Here is a 6529-nt window from a genome sequence, read left to right as displayed (position 1 = left end):
CATGGGAGAGCAAAACCATGGGGAGCAGCGTGGCACCTCATCCTCTAAACCTGTCTTCCAGTCCCCTTTTTCTCTGAGTTTTCAGAGAGCCAACAGCAGCTGCCCAGTCTCCTTCGTCCATCGCCCCAACGCCCCCAGCCCCATCTCACTTCTGCCACTGTGACTTTTATTTCTCAGTGAGGAAAAGCAGCCCCACATAGAGTCTTTTATTTCCTGTAACATTTCTGGAGAGCCAAAGCAGCTATGCATGTCAAAGCTCTCTCCTGCTGCTTCTTCTATGCTAAGCCCTTCTTTGTTTCACTGGCCCCAAGTTTAATAAACATACTCACAAAATTTTTTTTAAAAATGACTGAAATACAAATTATAAAATCCATACTCATCCCTTGAGGGGATAAAGTTGTGAGGAGTCTCAAATATTATTTCATAATTTATATAATTGTGTAGAATATTTGTGTGTGATGCATTAATCATTTTATTTATTTTCTTTAAAATGCTGGCATTATTTGTTTTCAATGGATGAGACTTTATTTTTAATTTCAATAGGCGGTGTTCCGTGCAATCAATGGTTGTTATTCCCATTTTGCAAATGATATGTGGAAACTTCCCTCCTTTTTTATTACTATAATACTTTATTACACATTTCAAGTCTGCCTTCAGGACTTAGAGCCTTCAGTGCCCAGGGTAGGTGTGGGGTGTGTACTGTATAAGCAGTGTGTTCTTATTTATTAAGAAGTTCTGCTTGGGAATGGGTGGATTGGGTGGGTTTGGCTGACAGTTTCCAGAATGTTTCAAGGGAGGAGGCATGGGGGTCGGAGACATAGGTACTTTATTGCAAAAGTTGCGGTGATAAATTCTCTGCTATAAATAAGGTTTGAATAGTAAGAAAAATTTCAGAAGAGCTAATACCTACTAATTTTGTTACCCCTCCTTTTATTAACAGTTTGACTGTTAATAAACAGTGTAACGTTTCTGCTATGTTCAGAGTACTAAACAGCAATGATGATTCCAGTCCCGCACTACAGCGACAAACTATTCTGGCCTTTGGGAAAAACTCTTCACTACTTGGGATGGGAAGTGCTAGCTCTAGTTATTGGTGTGAAACAAGAGGAAATGGAAGAGACAATGGGCAGGGCTGCATCAAACAACCCATGAATGCATTCATGCTGTAGTCTCGAGACCAAAGGCGCAAGGTGGCTCTAGAAAATCCCAAGATACAAAACTCAGAGATCAGCAAGAGGCTGGGCTACCAGTGGAAAATGCTGACAGAAGCCAAAAAATGGCCATTTTTCGAGGAGGCACAGCGACTGCATGATGAACACGAGAGAAATAACCGGACTATAAATACCGACCTTGTCAGAAGGCCGAGGTGCCACAGAAAAGTGACAAGTCACTCCCGGCAGACTCCTCTACAGTACGAGGCAGCCGGGTGCATGTGGACGGCCGGTTGTACCCCATCACATACAGGGGCATATCTACTAAGGCCACACACTCAGGAATGCAGGACCAGCTAAGCCACTCACATCGCATGAACAGAGACAGCTTGGTGGTGCAACAGGAGCAGGATAGCAGCTCAACAAGCCTGCCAAACAATCGGTAACTTGATGCCCAGACGATCCCCTTCTACCATAACTTAACAGCTGGGGCCTTCTCATGTTTACTCTCAATATTGATTTCCTTGCTCTCGGTTACAAAGCTCCCATTTATCTCAATTTTACTATTATTTTGCCTGTAACATAATTTAAAAATAAGATGAGCAAACATGTCCAGCATATAAAGAATGAGGACTTCTGTAGTAATTCAACCTGTGTGTATGGCTCCTTGAAAGTACTAACTTGATAAGAAAGCATCTTAGCACCACTGAGATTGAGTTTCGAGGTCATCTGTTTTCCTGTTAAGGAATGCAAAATTTTATATCTTATTTTAGTTCTAGGGATTGGCCATTAAATACCTATGTGTGTATATTGATATTCTGATGATTGCCAGCATAGCTGGACAACATTCACCCTCTATTTAAATACTGTAACTCAAAAAGATCCTGGTGAGAAACACGCACAAAATTGTGCTACAGAAAAAAAAATTGCACTTAAACAGAATATCTTATAGCTTCTGAAGCAGTCCCTTCTACAGGGTCTGTTCAATGGCCTCTGGCTAAAGTCCACATTTCTTTTAAGTGGCATCTTATTTACAAACAGATAAGTAAGTTCTGTTTACTTTGGTACTTTCTAATTACCTCAAATCCTCTATGCAGAAAAAAAGTTTTACTCCCCTTTGTAATTCAAGTCTTAAATCTTACACAAATCTTCATGCTTTGGTGTCACTTTGAATCTATTATAACAGCCATCAGGTAAAATAAAATCTTTATTTAACTCGTGCTCATTTTTTTTTTTTTTTTTTTGTATCTGAATGAGACTCATGCTTTTTCCTCTTTTTCTGGAAACTAGTTTAAATTTATCAAAGGAAAATATAAATAAAGTGTTAACAAGGTGAACCATTTAGATTATAGTGTTGGGAGTATAGGAGGTGAGAGATTTAATCTGGTTCATCTGATGGGATGTCAATAAAAATTTAAAGCAAAAGTATCATAAGATTTGTATATATGCTAAAGTGGAAAACTAGCTGTTTGCAAAGAGAAGCATCAGTTTTTAGAATAAAAGTCATGGTTAAAGTATAGAACAGATATCAAAGTTAATTTTCCAAAGAATATATTTCAAACCCTTTTAAAACAATGCCTCAAATAAAGAAACTCAATGACATCAGCGTGATGGCACGGTAGGAAGCGACACCAAAAATCTCCCCATAAACTCAACAAGTTCTTCAACCAGAAACAGAAAAACCTATCCTTGGAGTCTTCAGATGCTTCACAACACACCCGAAGGTAGGATCAAGCGAAAGATTGGCTAGATATATGGTCAAACCCCGGGGGAAATAAGGAGTAAGAAATGCTCCGCCTTCCTCTCTAATCCAAACAGAATGGCTTTCACTGAGAACTGAGAATATAGAAACTAAGGCGGGCATAGGGAATGAATAGATCCAGGCCGCGGTACAAACAGCCAAACCAGGCTGTGGCACGGAGATCCAAGCCGCGGAAAAACCTGGGCAATTCAAGCTAACACGCGCGCCAAACCCAGACAAAGAAAGACAAGTGGGGCAGCCATTTTCTGCATCTCCTGGTTGGCGCGCGCGTGATTAGTGGGCAAGAGATTCCTACGAACACTTCAGGGGTGGGCGCAGCCCATGCTAACCCAGAGAAGCAGAGTCAGAGGCTCTGTGTGGGCAAAAAGCGTCATCTCCTAGGAGCCCCAGCGCCCTGAGGGGACCAGGCTCAGGGAGGGAGCTGGAACCAACTCCAACGGCAGAACTTTTCTGTGCGGGAGGAGGGCTTTCTCGGAGCGAGAGGCGTCCCGCCTGAGCCTCATAATCTGGTCAGAGCTCATGCAGGAGAGTGGGCAGGAGATTCCTCCGAACTCCTTAGGGGTGGGCGCCTGTGTTTTCCCACAGAGTAGCAGAGTCAGAGGCCTGTGAGCGGGCCAGGAGCGGAAGCACCAGCACCCTGGGAAAGCCGCACGGGGACAGAGTGAAAGCCAATTCCAACCCAGTAACTTTTTTGTGTGGGCAGAGGGCTTTCTCGGAGTGAGAGGCGTCCCACCTGAGCCTCATAATCTGGTCAGCAGGCTCGCATGGAGAGTGGGCAGGAGATTCCTCCGAACTCCTCAGGGGTGGGCGCCCGTGTTTTCCCACAGAGGAGCAGAGTCAGAGGTCTGTGAGCGGGCCAGGAGCGGAATCTCAGGCAGCCCTAGCCCCCTGGGAAAGCCGCACGGGGATAGAGCGAAAGCCAATTTCAAAGCTCGATCTTTTCCGTGTGGGTAGGGATTTCACTCGAAGTGTGACCTGGCTGGTCTGACATCCTGGTGGGTGCACACTGAGAGTGGGCAAGAGATTCCTCCAAACGCCTCAGGGTGGGCACCCAAGTTATCCCACAGAGGGGCAGAGCCAGAGGTCTTTGAGTGGGAGGAAGCCACACCTGATTATGCTAGCAGCTCTGACTGACTGAGCCTTACTCAGAGCCCTGTGCTAAGTGGGAATAGAGTGGGGAGTTGCCAGCTCTTTGAGACTCTTACTATCCACGCAGAGGCAACAGCAACCCCATAGCTGGACTATCAGGATTCTAATTGTGGAAGGAAAGACTAGGAGAGAGGCTCCAGGAACACTCTCACAGTTAGAGATCCTCTCATTGTTGGAGCCTATAAACACTAATGAGCCTCGACTGCCAACGAGACTGAAGCCCAATACATGACATCGCCATAGAGAATTATCAACTGCAAACCTCTTCCAGAGCGTGCCACAGGGGCAGAACCTGGGGTACAAAGTCACTGACCAGAAAGACAGAAAAGAAAAAGCAAGACGACAACCTCTCAAAATCAAGAATAATCTGCAGACTTTATAACCTATCTCATTTTATTATATTTGTTCATCTGTGTCTCTTTTCTTCATTCTTGATTTTTTTTCTACTCCAATTTGGTCATTTAATTATCTCTCAGTCTTACTCTCACCTCTCTTTGAACTACACTACCCATAAGTGTTACATCTCCCATTATCTTTTCTTTCCTCCTCCTTTCTCTCTATGAGGGTTGCAATCCAAAACACCTAACTCTCTCTTTCTCTCTCCTCATTTTTCTTTTTTCTTCTTTAAGTGGTTCCATCTTTTCTCTCTCTCTCTCTTTTCTCCCTCTATATTAGTCTCTTCCTCTCTCCTTTACGTCTTCTCTCATTCAAACCTCAATAATGAACAAATTATCTTATCTGGGACTCAAACTTAAGTTTGTGGCATTTTGGATGGTTTTTACTTCACCTTTTTAATACATTAGCAGTGCTCCCAATCTTGGCTCTCCATTTTATCTAGTTCTTGTTCCACTAAATACAATAGTAATTTTTTAATTTTCCACCCCTTTTTCCTGTTTCCCTCTTATTCCTCTCATCATAACTCTGAGTCAGCCAACACCTAAAAGCAAATCATTTTATTCTTGACCCAAATTTTATCCTATTTTGCTTTTTGTGGGTCTATACTGCTCCCCCCCTTTTTTATATATAAATATTTTTTATTTTTTTATTTTTTTCCTTTACCCCTTTATTACTTCTCCCCAATTCAGGCCCTCCACTACAGGTATTGTTTGTTCTATTTAGTACAATATAATTCACAGTTCATCACTAGATTTTCTCAAGAAACAGGGGAGAGGATAGGAGAAAAAAAAATGAGGGGAAGAAATTATTCCCTTTTTTTCTCAAATTTTTATCTTATTTTATTTTTCTTTATTTAATGATTAATTTTTTAAAAAAAACGCAATTTTTTATTTTTATTTTTATTTTTTTATGTTTTTATTCCTTATAAAATTTCATTAATACTATCAAGAAAACCACCCTCAGATGCCGTTAAAGAAGAGAAAATCGAATATCATGGATACAAAAGAAAGAGAGGTAACACAGAGAGATGAGGAAAAATCTATGGAGAAAAAATTTAAGATATTGGAAACCATGGAGTTAAATGACAGAGAATTTAAAACAGAAATCCTAAAAATACTCAGAGATAAACAAGAAAACACAGAAAGGCAATTTAGGGAGCTTAGAAAACAACTCGATGAAGACAAAGAGTATATCTCCAAGGAAATTGAAACTATAAAAACAAATCAAACAGAGATGAAAAACTCAATTCATGAGCTGAAAAATAAGGTAACAAGCTTAGCTAATAGAACAGGCCGGATAGAAGAGAGGTTTAGCGAAATAGAAGACAAGCAACTTGAGGCTCAACAAAGAGAAGAAGAAAGAGATTCAAAAATTAAAAAAAAATAAGATAGCCCTACAGGAATTATCTGACTCCATCAAAAAGAATAACAAAAGAATAATAGGTATATCAGAGGGAGAAGAGAGAGAAAATGAAATGGAGAACATACTCAAACAAATAATAGATGAGAACTTCCCAAGCCTGTGGAAAGAACTAAAACCTAAAATTCTAGAAACAAACAGAACTCCAAGTTTTCTTAACCCCAACAAACCTACTTCAAGGCACATCATAATAAAATTGGCACAAACCAACTGCAAAGAAAAAATTCTCAAGGCAGCCGGGGAAAAGAAGAATACAACATATAAAGGAAGGCCCATTAGATGATCATCAGATTTCTCAACAGAAACTCTACAAGCTAGAAGAGAGTGGACCCCAATATTTAAAGTCTTAAAAGAGAGGAACTTTCAGCCATGAATACTATACCCATCAAAGCTATCTTTCAAATATGAAGGAGAAATAAAAACATTCACAGATACAGAAAAGATGAGAGAATTTATCACCAGAAAACCCCCACTCCAGGAAATACTAAAGGGGGTTCTCCAATCAGATACAAAGAATAAAAAAACAACAACAACAAAGCCACAAGTAAAAGCTCCAAGAAGAACATAACAAAACCAACTTTAAACTGTGACAACAATAAGAAAGGGTGGGAGAGGATGGAGATTAACAGTAGCAAAGGGCGATGGAGTGCAA

General features: G+C 40.8%; 1 pseudogene; it reads left to right on the top strand.

Annotated features, from left to right (window-relative positions):
* Positions 1-974: 974 nt before the first annotated feature.
* Positions 975-1597, top strand: LOC136386921 (sex-determining region Y protein-like; annotated as a pseudogene).
* Positions 1598-6529: the final 4932 nt, after the last annotated feature.

This window comes from Saccopteryx leptura, unplaced genomic scaffold, assembly GCF_036850995.1.
Source record: "Saccopteryx leptura isolate mSacLep1 unplaced genomic scaffold, mSacLep1_pri_phased_curated manual_scaffold_21, whole genome shotgun sequence".
NCBI lineage: Eukaryota > Metazoa > Chordata > Mammalia > Chiroptera > Emballonuridae > Saccopteryx > Saccopteryx leptura.
The sequence above is the reverse complement of the archived record's forward strand: the minus strand, read 5'-3'. Positions and strand labels throughout refer to the sequence as shown.